General features: G+C 38.8%; 1 protein-coding gene across 1 annotated transcript in view; it reads left to right on the forward strand.

Moving 5' to 3' along the window:
- Positions 1–15,603, forward strand: part of USP49 (ubiquitin specific peptidase 49) — an 88,992-nt gene that overhangs the window by 29,982 nt on the left and 43,407 nt on the right. Inside the window, exon 3 of the mRNA XM_047102627.1 lies at positions 3,251–3,324. The gene's annotated coding sequence lies outside the window, so the exon portion shown is untranslated. The remainder of the gene's footprint in view (positions 1–3,250; positions 3,325–15,603) is intronic.

Genomic DNA, 15,603 nt, shown 5'->3' on the forward strand with positions numbered 1-15,603 from the left:
TAATAACTTAGAACAGTAAAATCAACAGATCTTGAAGCTTTTGTTCATGCTATGCATACTGTGCTCTGAAATGTAGTGTTAAATGTTTCTTTTTACATGATTATTTACTCTGGGCGACATGTACAAATTGTGGAATTTCAAATTTGAGTGGTCCTGGAGATCACAAAACTCTTTAGTAATAGAGTGTGGACTGAAATCTAGGCTTGCTGATATCCAGCCTAGCTTTCTCTCTTCCTGCCAGTCGAACCCAGATTTCCTAATTTGGCATCCAAGAGACATTTAATTATGGTGTTCTTATAATTTTCCATGAGGTTTCTCTATTTAGTGGTGGATGAATGTAAAATTTTTCCTTATTGTATGAGTTTAGTCTGCCTTTGTATCTCCTAAGGCTTTTGGCCAATTTTTATTTTGATTAGATATGACTGATCATTCATAATTTAAAAAGTTACTTATGAAATTGACTTAAAATTACAGAGAAAGCATCTAACTCAGGTTCTAAGCCATTGGCTCTTCAGCAGTAACAGTGAAAATACGTTTCCACTTCAAAACAATCAACATTAGATGTAGCTTCCTGGCTTACCACACCTGCCTTGTCTGCTCTCAGCGTTGTCTTCAGGCACCTGAGAGGTATGCTTGGAAGCACCTTGAAAACCATAGAGTGCTATAACAATCTGTTGCATGCATGCATTCTTGCATGAGTCTTCTGATTAATTAATTGTATACTTGAGGCTTTTTGTAGTAAAACATTTTGCTATATGAGCTTATAGATTGGAATAGGCCAAAAATGGGACCAGGTCAAAGAAAGCACTTAAATCCAGCAAGGCCTTGCTGGTACTAAAATCATAGAGTGGATGGGTGGTTGGAAGTAAGCCTAGAGCGTTGGTGCCTTAGAATGTGAATAGAAATGACAGATGGATTTGAAAATTCTCTTTGGGGCGCCTGGGTGGCTCAGTTGGTTGAGCATCCGACGTCGGCTCAGGTCATGATCTCGCAGTTTGTGAATTCGAGCCCTACATTGGGCTCTGTGCTGCCAGCTCAGAGCCTGGATCCTGCTTCAGATTCTTTGTCTCCCTCTCTCTCTGTGCCCCTCCCCCACTCGCACTGTCTCTCTCCCTCTCTCTCTCAAAAATAAATAAACATTAAAAAAAAGAAAAAAATTTTCTTTGTTTAATATCCAGCGTGTTCTTTCATCAGTATTTATTGAGCGTCTTGTAAAGACTAGGCAGTTTTAGACATTACTGATGTTCACAGTAAGTAAGAAGAGGTACTATTGTTGTCCTGCAGGAGTTTACAGGGGAAGATAGTTACAAACAAGTATAGATAGGATAATGAATGTTTGTATTTTGGAATGTACCACGTAACTGACCTTGCCAAGAAAGGCATAATCTTGGTTAGATTTTTTTTTCAGATTTAAATTTATTAATATTCTCTTGATGAACTTTCTAAACTTTAGAAAATATGTTATAAAATACATATTAAAAACATTTTGAGATACATAATATACAAATTATATTTTAAAATATAAGCTATATATAGTATAGTTTGTATATTAAATCTTAGTTATATTTAATATTTAGTTATATTTATTTTATATGTTTAGTTAACTTTAATTACCTAGAATATGAATCTATTCTACTTGGTAAGCCATCTGAACATTACCTGTCTGACCACATTAATATTAGAGAGTTCTTCAAGGAAGGGCATCGCTGGTCTCATTTGGATGTTAGTCCTTGGTGCTAGTATTTCGTAAGAGCAGAAGCCTGATTTTGAATCCTAGCTCTGCCCCTTAGTAACTGTGGAACTTATTTGTGCCTCAGTTTCAATGTCTGTGAAATGGGAATAAAGATAATACTTAAGTCATAGTTGTGAGAAGTGAATGAGTTAATATGTGCGAGAGTGCTTAGATGAGTGGCGCACATTAAAGGCTACATACGTGCCGTGGGCAGCTATCCTCCTCCTCCTCATTATCATCATCATTGTTATTGTTATTACTTGATGGAATAAAAATAAGGTAAGGTTTTCAAGAATGGATTTTCTCCTTCTCAAGCCCTGAAAATTGCTCTAAAGGTAGAAAGATAAAGGAAGGAAGCTAAATCTTTATTGATCATCAGCTATGTGCTAGGTAGTGACCTAGCATTTTACCTACATTCTCATTTAGTCCCTATACCAGTGCTGTGAAGTATATGAGAAGACAGGCTCAGACAAATTAAGAAACTTGCATAAGGTCTTGTGCTAGTAAGTGGACATCATGATCCAGATCATAACTGGTCTCTGTTACTCTGCATCCTGTACTCTCGCCTTGCATAATGCCAGAAAACCTGAGAACTCAGCAAGTTTCACTAGGAGGTAAGCTTGAAATTCATTTGTTAGGGACTTTATTTTTAATGACCATTTAAAAGGATGTCTTCTGTTAGTTTGTTCCTACTGTAGCGATTTATTTTATGTATCTGTAATTCCACTCTTCCCACTCAAAAATATATTGCAGTAGTTTAGGGGCACCTGGGTGGCTCAGTTGGTTAAGCGTCCAACTTGAGCTCAGGTCACGATCTCACGGTTTGTGAGTTCGAGTCCCACGTCGGGCTCTGTGCTGACAGCTCGGAGCCTGGAGGCTGCTTCAGATTCTGTCTCCCTGTCTCTCTACTCCTCCCCCACTTGTGCTCTGTCTCTCTCTCTCTCTTCAAAAATAAATAAATATTGAAAAAAAAGGATATTGCAGCAGTTTAAATGCTATAAGTAGAATCTACATGGAAAATATTTGAACATTTGGAGTCTTATTAATAGTTTTCAGAATTAAGCTAACTTATAATTTCCCAGTTTTCAAGATCATCATCATAATTATTGAGGTCATTACTCCTCAGATTAATAGCTGTTTTACTGAGTTTTTTTTTTTTAATTTTTTTAATGTTTATTTCTGAGACAGAGAGACCGAGCATGAGTGGGGGAGGGGCAGAGAGAGAGGCAGACACAGAATCCGAAGCAGGCTCCAGGCTCTGAGCTGTCAGTACAGAGCCCGACATAGGGCTCGAACTCACAAACTGTGAGATCATGACCTGAGCTGAAGTCGGTCACTCAGCCAACTGAGCCACCCAGGCGCCCCAAGTTTCACTGAGTTTTTAAACCTAAACTCCATGTAGTCATATATCATAGGTACTGATCCTTTTTATTTTGAATTTATAAATAAAATTCAAGAAATTGCTTTTTTTTCTCTTGCTGTATATTAGCCCAGCCTTATGGATTATTTCCCCCATAGGTAATAGAGAAGAGGAAACCTAATCAATGGCTGTGGAATAATATGGAAGAAGATGGAAAAAACTTGTTTAATGGGTAAGAAAAAAACTGTAATAGTATTATGTATGGCCAATCTGTAGTAAGTGGTCAAGGTTGGTATCCATTAGGGTGAGTGATCAGTCCCTATATTTGTCTTAACCCCATTCTGAACTTTGACCATCTCTTTCCTTCTTACTGTTGTGAATTTTTCAGTACTTTGAGCTGACTTAAGCTATGAGGGGACATAACCATATTTGAAGACAAAAGTAGGACCTATAGATCAGCAACCATACTAAAAAACAAGTCTAGGGTGGGTCTTGAAGCTTACTGGTGGCTAGATAGAGACCACATACGTCACGACCTATCAAGGGTATTAACCACCCCTTCTCATTTTCCAAATATTGCCAGCCGCTATGATGTTAGGCTCACTGTGGCCATCCTGTTCATTTAGGCACGTGCACATTATGTCAGTGGAATTCCACGGAAAGCCCAATAAAATGTGTGGCTAATTTATGAGAGATAAATTTTTTTAATCATACAAGTCCATGCATTCTTATTGTCAATAATTCAAATGTCATAGATAACCAAAATCCTCTTCCTAAACCTTAGCCCCCCACCCCCACCCCCCAGGGTATATGAGTGTATGATATATATTTGTGCAACCTTCTATTTTGCCTAATGATTGAAAACTTGGGTTTAGAAGCCAAACTGATTTTGACTAGCTATCATTAATTTGATATTTGGGCAACTTAATTTTTCTGTGCCTCAATTCCTTGGGTGTAAGTGGGGACAGTAAAATTCCTGTTTAATCGTGATGTTGAGGATTAATTAGATAATACATCTAAAACACTTGGAATAATGCCTGGAACATAGTAAATGTTCAGTAAAAGCGTTAGCTATAATTTTCCTCTGTATCCCAGTTAGCCTTTTTATGTACCAGCCTTCCACAGATGAATCTTTTTCTGATACACTGCAGGAGTTAAGCCATCTTATGATAAGGTTAACCATGGTGGCATGGATTTTTAAAATTTTTCGTGAAAGTGTTCTTTTTGGTTTCAAGCTTCAGTTCCCTCCAAGTATGCTGCTAGACTGTATGTGAGAATAGAATTAGACACCTTCGGCTCTTATTGCATATCTCATGGTGTACATGATGCTTACAGGGACACATGCATAAAACTACCTTCTGGCTGTGATAGTCTTATCTTGCCCACAGAAGTATCTGTTTTAAAGCAGAATGCATGATTCTCTTGTTTCTAGATAGGTATGTCAAATTTTCTGTTAAGACTCTTCCAGTCTATTTTGAGGGACAAGTCTTTTTGAGGTTTTTTTCTTGTTTCACAGAATTATAATAATTATGAAAATGTCTTTGATATCTTTTCCATGGCTTGTCAGCACTTTCTTAGGTAGTGCAGACAATTACCTATTTTTAAGAAGGAAGGACACTAAGATAGTCATCTCTCCTTAATATTTTCCTCCTGTATTGTTCTGGGGCTCTATTAGATTGTTATGGACTGTTCTGTCTGCTCTATTTCGGAAGACTAATATATAAAAACAGAGTTACCATTTACTAAGTACTTTTTTCCGTGTTAGGCACTGTTTTAAGTGTTTACCTATTTCTTCATTTCCTCATTTAACCCCATCATGTACTTATGAGGCAGATGCTGCTGTTATCTTTATTTTAAAAGTTGAAGGAACTGAGGCACAGATTAAGTAACTTGTCCAAAGTCACATTGCCAGTGGCATCTTTAGGATTCAAACCTAGATCGTCTGTTCCAGAGCTTGCAACTGCTGGCCTACTTTATAAACTCATAAGGTTTGTTAAGGTGGGTATAAATTTAAGTGAGATAACAGAGCCAAATATTTCCTGAAAAAGTCACCATAGCTAATCTGTTTTTGCATGACTGTGGGAAGGAAAATTTGAAATCATGTATCTTCTTAAGTATGGGGAAAAGGATGGTGTGAGAAGATAATCTGTAAATAATTATTTGTCTTGGACCATACTTAAATGAATACAGCCGTTTTGCTTTTTTCTGAATCGTATGTAGTAGATAGAAAATCACTTGCACCTGGCTAAGGACCGATATGTACATGTTTAAAAGGGATTAGAGTGAGTTGCTTTTGTAGATTGCCATTTAGCTGCTATTTGTAGAAACGGGCACTCAGAAAGATTGAACCGTGCAGCATTTTGGAGCTGATTAGTGATTGGAAATTGTTCTTTTGTTCTGTTAAATAATATTTGAATGACAGCAGAAAGTTGTGCAAGGAAAGGCAAGGCAGGAGAAAGGTGACTTATGTGTCTTATAATTAGAATGTCACTTAGAAGTGATGGTCTAAACAGTAAATATACATTAACAATCAATATTTGTATAGGAACTGTAAGGAGTTAGAGTATGTGGGTTTTGTTCTGAGGTCTGTCTTGTCAGGGAGAAACATTGGCTTTTCCTCACATAGCAGTTCATTTCCTGTTGAAATATGGTAAAGTACAAAGGGTAAGCAACATTTAAGATAATAACAACACTGATAAAATGTTTTGGCTTTCTTGTAAACTGTGATCATATGTAGTCAGTGATGTTTTCCTGTCTCCTTTTTTTTTTTTTAATGTTTGTTTTATTTATTTTGAGAGAGAGAGCGCACACACAAACAGGGGAGGGGCAGAGAGAGAGAGAGGGAGAGGGAGAGGGAGAGGGAGAGGGAGAGGGAGAGGGAGAGGGAGAGAATCCCAAGCAGGCTCTGCACTGTCAGCTCAGAGCCCAATGTGGGGCTCAGTCTCATGAACCATGACATCATGACCTGAACGGAAACCAAGAGTTGGCTGCTTTAACGGACTGAGCCACCCAGATGTCCCATCCTCTCTATCTTTTTTAACTCCATTTCCTGTTTGAATCCCTTCCACGTGTTGATCAGTTATGGCTGTTAGTATACATACCTTTTACAACAGTGTCTTTAAGAGTCGTTTAGGGGTCCCTGAGACTCTTTCAGGAGTCAAAACTATGTTCATGACAGTATTAAAACATTATTTGCTTGCAAGTATGTAGTGGAGTTTTCCAAAGGCTACGTGATGAATAACCAACTGAATACAGAAACAGATAGGAGCATATAGCTGTCTTCCTTAATCCAGGAAAGACTTGCGGAATGTAAAATAAGGCTACTCTTCTCTACATTTGCAGTGCGAAGGACTAAGGTTTATTTCTATGTTAGAACATAAAAATGAGCCCAGTGTGAACCAGAAAGTCATGGTGCCCTGTCTAGTGATTGAGTGGATTATGGGTGGTCACAGGTGGTGCCCACCACACAACATTTCCCTATACATTCTAGTGACATCCTGATAGACTGAGGCTGTGCCCCTGGTCTAGAGAAATGAAACTTCTGCTCCTTTTTCATAATTGTGCTAGAGGGTATATTCCAGATTATAGTCTGGAGAAATCTGGAGAAAGAAGGGCTTGATTTGAAGTGGGAATACTGTCCAACCTTGCCAATGACCCCTCTGATATGTGCCACAATTGGAATGTGGGAGCAACCAAAAGGACCTTTCAGAACAGCCTTTTATTTGACAATATTAACTGAGCATCTACTACATTCCAGTCCTGCTCTAGGGGCCGGAAATAAGTCAGTGCACAAAATAAAAACAAAAACGCCTCTACCCTCATGGAGCTTCCATTCCAGCCTTGGAGTCCTTTGGTCTAGGCACAGCCCCCTCTTCAGGGGAGTCTCAGAGTTGGTGATGGCTGCTGTGGGTCTTGAACAATGACTGTTGTTTCTCAGTGACTGACTGCTGAGGATAGAGTGGAAACTGCTTAACATGTTGTGATTTTATTTTTTATTATTAAAAAAAAAACAGGTACAAGTGGTTTGGGATTTTTCAAATCATACATGGAGCAATAAAGGTAGCCTATCTCATCACCCCTGTTGTGGCTGTTTTAATCTTGTTTTGTTTTCAAGTTGGCGCCGCTTTTGTCAAGAAATTTAACTTAAAAAAATTCAATACCAACCGATGTTAAATTTATTCTAATTGTTTTTCATTATTTGAAGAAAAATGTTCATACATCCGTGAGATTTTCCTTGCCTGGTGAGTTGCTCCCAGGACCCTGTAATTTGTTTAATAGACTTTTATACAGAAAGAGATTACTTGGCTCATTAGATTGAGTCACTTAATAATGACTTGAAGGTTAACTAATGCGGCCATCAGACTCTGCTCACTGGCTGGATGTCTATCATATCACTCACTGACTTCAGTCATTTCTAAATGCAGACAACTAGGAATACCATTAGAATATTAATGGAAAAAAAAACTGACATTCAAAATATGAATGACCAAAAATTGCCTCTAAAGATTATTTTAATTTTAGGATACACTTGAATAGAAGCTCTTTTTTTTTTTTCTTCCAATTGGGTGGCATTGTGACCTTAATCAGAATGCACCAAATGGCTGTTGTCTATTTAGCATTGCTACCTGCCAGGTGCCCATTTCTAGCCATGCCTGGTATACTAAAGACCAGAATGTCTAGGGTTCACATAAAATCCCAGTCTTCTGCCAGAGTGGGAAAGACATAGCCACTTGGCTGCTTAGGGCAGAGATGGGGGAAACTGTAAGGGATCATTTCAAAGATGCCCAACCAACCTCTTTTTTTGTTCTTTTAAATCCCTTAAATCCCACACCTTACCTCTACCTTCAGAGATACATGGAGTCTCTAATTCCTGGGCCTTCCCAGTTTCTGAAGTTCTGACCCACTTGCTTGCTTGTTCACCCTGATGTGGGCAGCATTTAAATTTTAGCATGCCCTTGTCTGTTACAACTTTCCATTCCTCTGTTTACTTTCCAGATTCCAAAGTTGTGATATCTCTCATGTACTGTTCTGTCATTTGCCACTCTTTGTGTCCCTATGAATTTATGCCCTTTATTGCCCTTTACTGGGATTTTAATGGGATTTTGAGAGGAAAGGAGATAAACATGTATTCATTCTTCCATGCTTTACTGGAAGCCCAAGTTGTAACATATATTATCGAGTACATGCAACATCCCAGGAGTTGTGTTAGACACTTGGTCTTTTCTCTCATTTAAAAATCCATTCAAATGTTATTGAGGTTAGAATATTCATTCACATTAGTGCTATTCACCTGGTATTTTTTGAGCACCTCCTATATGCTCGGCACTGTCACATAAATTATTTCATTCAATCATCGACATCTACTCTGAGGCATATAGATATCATACCTCATTTTAATGAATATGGAAACAAATTTAAAGTTGCAGGCCTAGTAAAAGGTAATGCCATGTTTGAGATAGATTTTTTAAGATAAATATGCTTTCTGTGCATCAACTATCTATTGGATATTAGATAGATAATTATTGTGGGTTTTGTTTGTTTTTTATGTGAGCTCTATTCCCAATGTGGTGTGGGGCTTGAACTCATGACTCCAAAATCAAGAGTTGCATGTTCTACCGATTGAGCCAGCCAAGCACCCCAACCGTTGGGGATTTTTTAAGCAAGGGAATATAGTATAGGGTAAAAATGCTGTTTTTGTTTAATACAGTGATAATAGTTAAGAGATATGGTAGATCTAAAAAGATAGGCATCAAGATCAACTAGCACTTGAAGTAGTAATAACACAGGCCTGCAGTGTTAAGAGCCTAGACTGAGGGGGAGAGAGTAGCAGTAGCAATGAGGAAGGTAATTAGGTTTAAGAACCTTGGGGGTGTGGGGTGCATTTGATTCCATTCTCTTAAATGAGCTACTGTAACAAAGAACTTAGCCCTCAGTCTTATACTCTCATTTCTGAATACAAATTAGTAGGCCTTGGTAACCTGACTTGACTGTGACATGAATAAGGTGTTAAAGAGAATGTCAGGTTTTCAAGTCAGGTGAATAGGAGTGCCATATCTAGGCCTGAGGTCTGGTGGGAAGAAGTGCAAGTGGAAATTAGTAAATTTGAACAATAATTACCTGTGAATGTCATGGTTTCTTGGAGAAATGAATATCTGATATGTCTTCTGTATTCCTTTCTTTGTTTTTTGACATTTATCTGAATGCCCTGTAATCATATCATATACTATTACAGAAAGTTGACTTCACTCAGTCACATGATTTCTTGGTAGGTAATATATATTCATGTTTTTAAGCTAATCTTTAGTATTTTTAAATTTGTAATTTGAGGGCCTTTTTTTTTTTCCTTTTTGGAAGCACGTACTCTGATTTTATTAACACACAAAGTGTTTTTACAAGTCAGTTCTAAAGAATGAAGAACCCAATGTAAAAGACAGGAATGGACAATTCACATAAAGAGAAGAAAGATCAATAGTCACCATAATTAAAGGCACACAAACAAAATACATACATATATATATATATATATATATACACACACACACACAATTTCTCAAATGTGAGATTGAAAATTATTTAAGGATGTGTCAATCCCCAGTACTAGGGAAACGCATTTTCAATTACTACTGATGGGAAGTGAGGGAGGGAGTATAAATCAGTGCAACCTTCTTGGAGGGCAGCTCGATGATATCCAAAAATTTAAATGCATGTATCCCTTGACACAGCAATTCATCTTCTGCAAATTATCTCATAGACACCCTTGCATAAGTGTCTCATGATAGATGCCAAAGAATACCCATGGTGCATTGTTTGTAACAATAAAACACTGAGGATAGCATAATTCTTCATTCGTAGAAGAATTAGTTAAATGGGATTATGCAGTCCATATCATAGAATATGATATAGACTTTAAAAAGAGTGAGGTAAAGCCAGATATATGGGAAAATGTCCAAGGTATGTTAAGTTTAAAAAAAAAAAAGATGTAGAATAAGATGTATGATAAAGTTTGATTTATGTTAAAAATTAGGTTTCTAAATGCATAAGATATTCCTGGAAATGTGCTCCAGAAGAATGCGCAGTTAACAGTAGTTACCTCTAGAGAGGCAACAGGGTTGGAAACCAGAGAGATTTACTCTTGCAGTTTTTATATTCTGTACACATATTAGTTTTATTATTTTTTTTAACTTTATTTACTTTTGAGAGAGACAGAGTACAAGTGGGGGAGGGGCAGAGAGAGAGGGAAAGAGAGAATCCCGCTGTTAACATGGAGCCCGTCGCGGGACTCAGTCCCATGAAGCAGGAGATCATGACCTGAGCTGAAATCAAAAGGCTTAACCAACTGAGCCACCCAGGTGCCCCTAATTTTATTTTTTTAAGTGTATAAAATCAATAAGAAAAAACAGGACTCCAGTTGTCCTTTGCTAAACATTTTTTTTAAAAACTCTACCCCAAGATGGGGCTCGAACTCACCACCCCAAGATCAAGAGTATTACGCTCTACTGACAAGAGTCAGCCAGGTGCCCCTCCTTTGCTAAACTTAAAATGAACCTTGCTTTCCATAATTAAAAAATTATATTATAGAAAATTTCAAACCTTATCTATACCCCTTCCCTCTTCCTTACCTTAGTCCTGGATTATTTTGAAACAAATCTTAGACATTGTATTATTTCATCTATAAATAGTTTATCATGTGCCTCTAAAAGAGAAGAATTATTTTTATAAACCTAACCACAATAATTATCATGCATGTAAATATTGACAGTAATTCCTTAATGTCACCAAATATCTATTAGTCAATGTTCAAATCTCCCCAATATTTCATTTTTTAAAATAGTTTGCTTGTTTGAATCAGGATCCAAGTAAAGTTCAGACATTGCAATTAACTGAGAGTATCTCTCTCTGTCTCTTGCCTCCCCCCACTCTTTTTCCTTGAAATCGATTTGTCCTATTTGAAATCATTTGTCCTATAGAACTTTCTTCAGCCTGAATATTGGTGACTATATCCCAGTGTCAGTTAACCATTATTAGGTTGTTTATTATGTTGTCTGTAAATTAGTAGTTAAATCCAGAGACTAATTAGATTCAGGTTCTTTTTTTTTTTTTAAGTTTATGTATTTATTTTGAGGGAGAGAAAGAGTATGAGTAGGAGAGGAACAGAGAGAGAGAGAGAGAAAGAGAGAATCCCAAGCAGGTTCCACGTTGCCAGCACAGAGCCTGATGGGGTTCTCAAACTCACGAAACTGCAAGATCATGACCTGAGCCAAAACCAAGAGTCAGACCCTTACCCCACTGAGCCCCCAGGTGCCCCAGTTTCTATTTTCGAGGAAGAAATGCTTGTGAGTGTTCGTATATATTTCCATCATGAGGTACTAATGTCTGGTTATCTTTTCTGGGTGATATTGGTACCTTTGATGATCCTTGCTTAGGCCCACTAATTCATAAGAATCTTCCATAAATGGAACGATTAGCTAGTGTTGGAAGGCTCCCCAAAGGAAGGATAAGTAAGAGCCAGACCAAGGAAGCAGTGGGTAGCCAGAGCAATGATGAAAATGTTCTAGGGGAGGGAGCAGCTTGTGCAAAGGCCTAGAGGTGAGAGCAAGCTGTTCCATAGGGGAACTAAAAATAATTTAGAACAGTGGGAGCATAGCTGTGGTGTGAGGAAAGTGGGATGGGCTAGAGAGGTTCAGGACCAGACTATGAGAGACTTGATGGGCCATAGCAAGGAGTTTTGGGGCTTTATCCCCAAGTCAGTGAGAATGACATATTTGGGTTTTAGGCTGAATTCAGGAAAGCCTGTTGAAAAGCAGTTTCAGGGGTGCCAGCCTGGCTTAGTCTGAAGAGCTGCAACTCTTAATCTTGGGGTCATGGATCTGAGCCCCATGTTGGGTATAGACATTACTTAAAAATAACATCTTGGATAAAAAGAAAAGCAGTTACAGTATTTTGGGCTAGAACTGATGGTGGTTTGAATTAGATTCGAGGCAATGGAGATGGAAGTAGTCTTGTCCATTCTTTGAGAAAATGATTACTGAGCACCTGTTTTTGGTGGGTGCTGTTCCAGGCTCTTGGGAGTCAGCAATGGCCAAAATAGTCAGAACTCCCTGCCCTCATGGAGCTTACACTCTAGTGGGAGAAAGACAATAAATACGTAAATATATACTATGCTTACATAGTGGTAATTGCCAGGGAGGAAGATAAATCAGGAAGGGGGATGAGGATAAGGGAGTGTTATGTGGGGAACAATTTTTTTTTAATGTTTGTTTATTTAGTTTGAGAGAGGGAGAGAATGAGTTGGAGGAGGGGCAGAGAGAGAGGGAGAGAGAGAATTCCAAGCAGGCTCTGCACTGTCAGTGTGGAGCCCAATGCGGGGTCCCATCTCATGAACTGCGAGATCATGACCTGAGCCAAAATCAAGAGTCAGAGGCTTTACTGACTGGGACACCCAGGTGCCCTGGGAATAATTTTTTATATCAAAAGTGACGAGTGACGGCTTCACTGAGAAGGCAACATTTGAGCACATATCTGAATGACATGAAGAAGAAAGCCATGTGGACTTATCTGAGGGAAGAGCATTTGAAGCACAGAAACAGAATTGCATGAGTCTTGGAATCGGAGAGTATCTGGTATGTTGGAGGAACAGCCAGTGGCTGGAGAGGAATATGTGAGCAGGAGAATAATGGGAGCTGGGCCGGAGAGATAGCCTTATTGGTCATTGTGAAATTGTGATGGAGGGAGATAGAATCAAGATTCAAATGGAAGAATCAGTAAAATTTGGGAATCGACTGGATATGGGTAGTGGTAAGGAGGAAAGAGATAGGGAACACAGTAATCTCGTAACATGAATATTTTGACTTCATTTAAGAGAATAAAGCAGCTGGAGCAGATAAGCTTAGATACCTATTATCATGCAAATCTCTTTTTTATTACAACATTGGGAAAGAGGTAATATTGATTATACCCATTATGAAGGGAAAAAGTCTCTCATCATAGAATGGATTTTCCTTTGGTTTTGGTAGTTCTCTAATTAGGGACAGACTTGACTGTTCAGCAGCCAGGAGAATGCCTGAATAATGGGGTAGCAGTGTTAGGCTAGATATGGATGGAGCCCTTAGGGTACTGAAAACTGCCCCCCGACACATTACCACATCCTAGATACATAGACACACACATCCCATTTGCGTTTTGTTCTTGCAAGCGTTAACATATCTGCCAAATTCCTAGTTGACATTAACCTAGTTCAATAGTATTGCAACTGCTTCTACTGAGAGAAGAGTCATTATGATTCTGTGTCTGTTCTAAGCATGGTTTTAGGAGGTGCATCCATTCCTTGAATCCTCATTTACTGATGATCTGCATAACTGTGTGATGCCTGAGTTACAAAAAGGACAATGACATGGTCATTGTGCCAGGTCTCGAGGACTTCAAAATCTAATAAGGTGGACAAAGGAAGTCAGGGACCACAGGGAGGCATGCCATAATATTGGGTGTGAGGAAGGTATGATGGGGAGACCAGGGAAGGATTCCTTAAGCTTTGGGCTGAGTGAGGCAGATTTCAAAAAGGAGAACTTCTGAATCCATGGAGTTCTCATTTGCTGCCTAATCTGTTTGTAACACTCCTACTTCTGTCCTTTCCAAGTCCCTCAGACCCATCTTCCTAAGGAAAGTTGTGTTTACAGGTCCCTGAATGACCTTCCTTGTTCTTTCTCAGTATTCTGTAGACTGTAATAGCCAGAAGGAAACAACTACAGGGTCAGTTAACAGAAGGCAAGTAGTATACACAGGTTCACATGTAGTTTATTTTATATCAATTCATAATTAAAATTAATAATACTATCGTACAAATAGAACTATATGGAAGTAGCGTTAAAAATAAAGTGGCTTCTATCCTGTAGAATAGCATTTCTCAAACTTACGACATTTGTATACCACTGTTATGATTTTTGTCACATACGGGTAAAATTTGTAGAGTTACTTAATATTTTTCTGTAAGCCAAATTACTTTTTTTTTTCTAACTTAAAAGCCTACTCACCTTAAAAATATTCATGGGGTTATGGGTTTTCTGTTCTTTTATCAAGCACATTAAAATAATATGTGACTACTTATTAGAAAATATTTGCCCCTGGAGAGTGCCATTTCTTTCTTTCTTTCTTTCTTTCTTTCTTTCTTTCTTTCTTTCTTTCTTTCTTTCTTCCTTCCTTCCTTCCTTCCTTCCTTCCTTCCTTCCTTTCTTTTAGTTTATTTATTTATTTTGAGAGAGAGTGCTAGTGGGAGGGAGGGTGGCAGAGAGAGAGGGAGAATCCCAAGCAGCCTCTGTGAAGTCAGCGCAGAGCCCAATGCTGGGCTCAAACCCACTAACTGTGAGATCATGACCTGAGCTGAAATCAAGAGTTGGATGCTTAATTGACTGAGCCACCCAGGTGCCATGAGAGCTCCATTTCTAGATAAGACAGAGCGTAAGCACACTCTCCAGTCTCTCCCACCGTACGCAGCTAAAAATCTTGGTAGAACACATGGAATAACAATGCAAGGACTCTGAAAAGTCAGTAGTAGCAGGTAGATTAGAGAAGACCAGGATTTGAAGTACCACCATCCAGGTGGGAGTTTCCCTTTTTTTAAAATTTCTAGTGTCCCTTGGCCTGGATTCCATGCAGCCCAAACCTGGAAGTGGGCACCTGGCAATAACAGAGAGAACTCCAGGATAAACCCTCTGGTTCTGACTTAAGTGGAAAAGGAGACTCCGTGCACTCAGAGAGAGTGGTAGAAACTGCCCCCTTTAAAAAATTTCTCTGCATTCTCTCATGCCCCAACCCCCAGGCAATCTTGTGTTGGTGCTGGCAGTGACATCAGTGGGGGCTTACAGATGCCTAAAGCTCTAAAGAAGGGGAAACTTTCTCTCCGTTGGAGAAGCTGTAGTCCTAAAAAGGTGGGGTGAACACCCATTGCTTTTTTTCTTTCTCTCTCTTCCTGCTGCCTAGCTCCCAAATTATGTGGGAGAAAGAGATAACAATAGCCCCAGGCTTCTGGCTGGAAGACAGGAAAGGGGAGCTCCAAGGAACTGAAAAGTACCCAGGACACAATGGAGAGGGAGGAGCTCAGGAAAGCAACCCCACAAGGTTGTTTGTGAACTCCTGGGCTCACCCCCAAACAGCACATGCGTGGATCTGTTCCCAAACAGCACACCAAAAACTTCTGAGTATTGAACTCTGAGATGAATCACTGTTCAGGCCCTAGACTGGCCACTGGGTTGTGCTCATGCCAGACATATCTGAATAGCTTTGCAAAGGCTTCGAATGTGGAACTGACATTTAAATCACACCCCACAGCAGGTTGGTTGGAACTTGGAACCTGAATGCAAGCAGGTCGATTGCCCGCTAAAATAAAAATATCAACATTTTCCATAGGATTTTAATAAGATGCAGAGTCTTATAATATTAAAAATGTCCAGGGTAGAATATAAAATTATTTAGCATACAAAAAAAAAACCAGGAAAATCTCAACCAATGTGAGACAACC

This window comes from Lynx rufus, unplaced genomic scaffold, assembly GCF_022079265.1.
Source record: "Lynx rufus isolate CCGP_SWC_20201006 ecotype Redwood Valley unplaced genomic scaffold, mLynRuf1.p SCAF_6, whole genome shotgun sequence".
NCBI classification, from domain to species: Eukaryota; Metazoa; Chordata; class Mammalia; order Carnivora; family Felidae; genus Lynx; species Lynx rufus.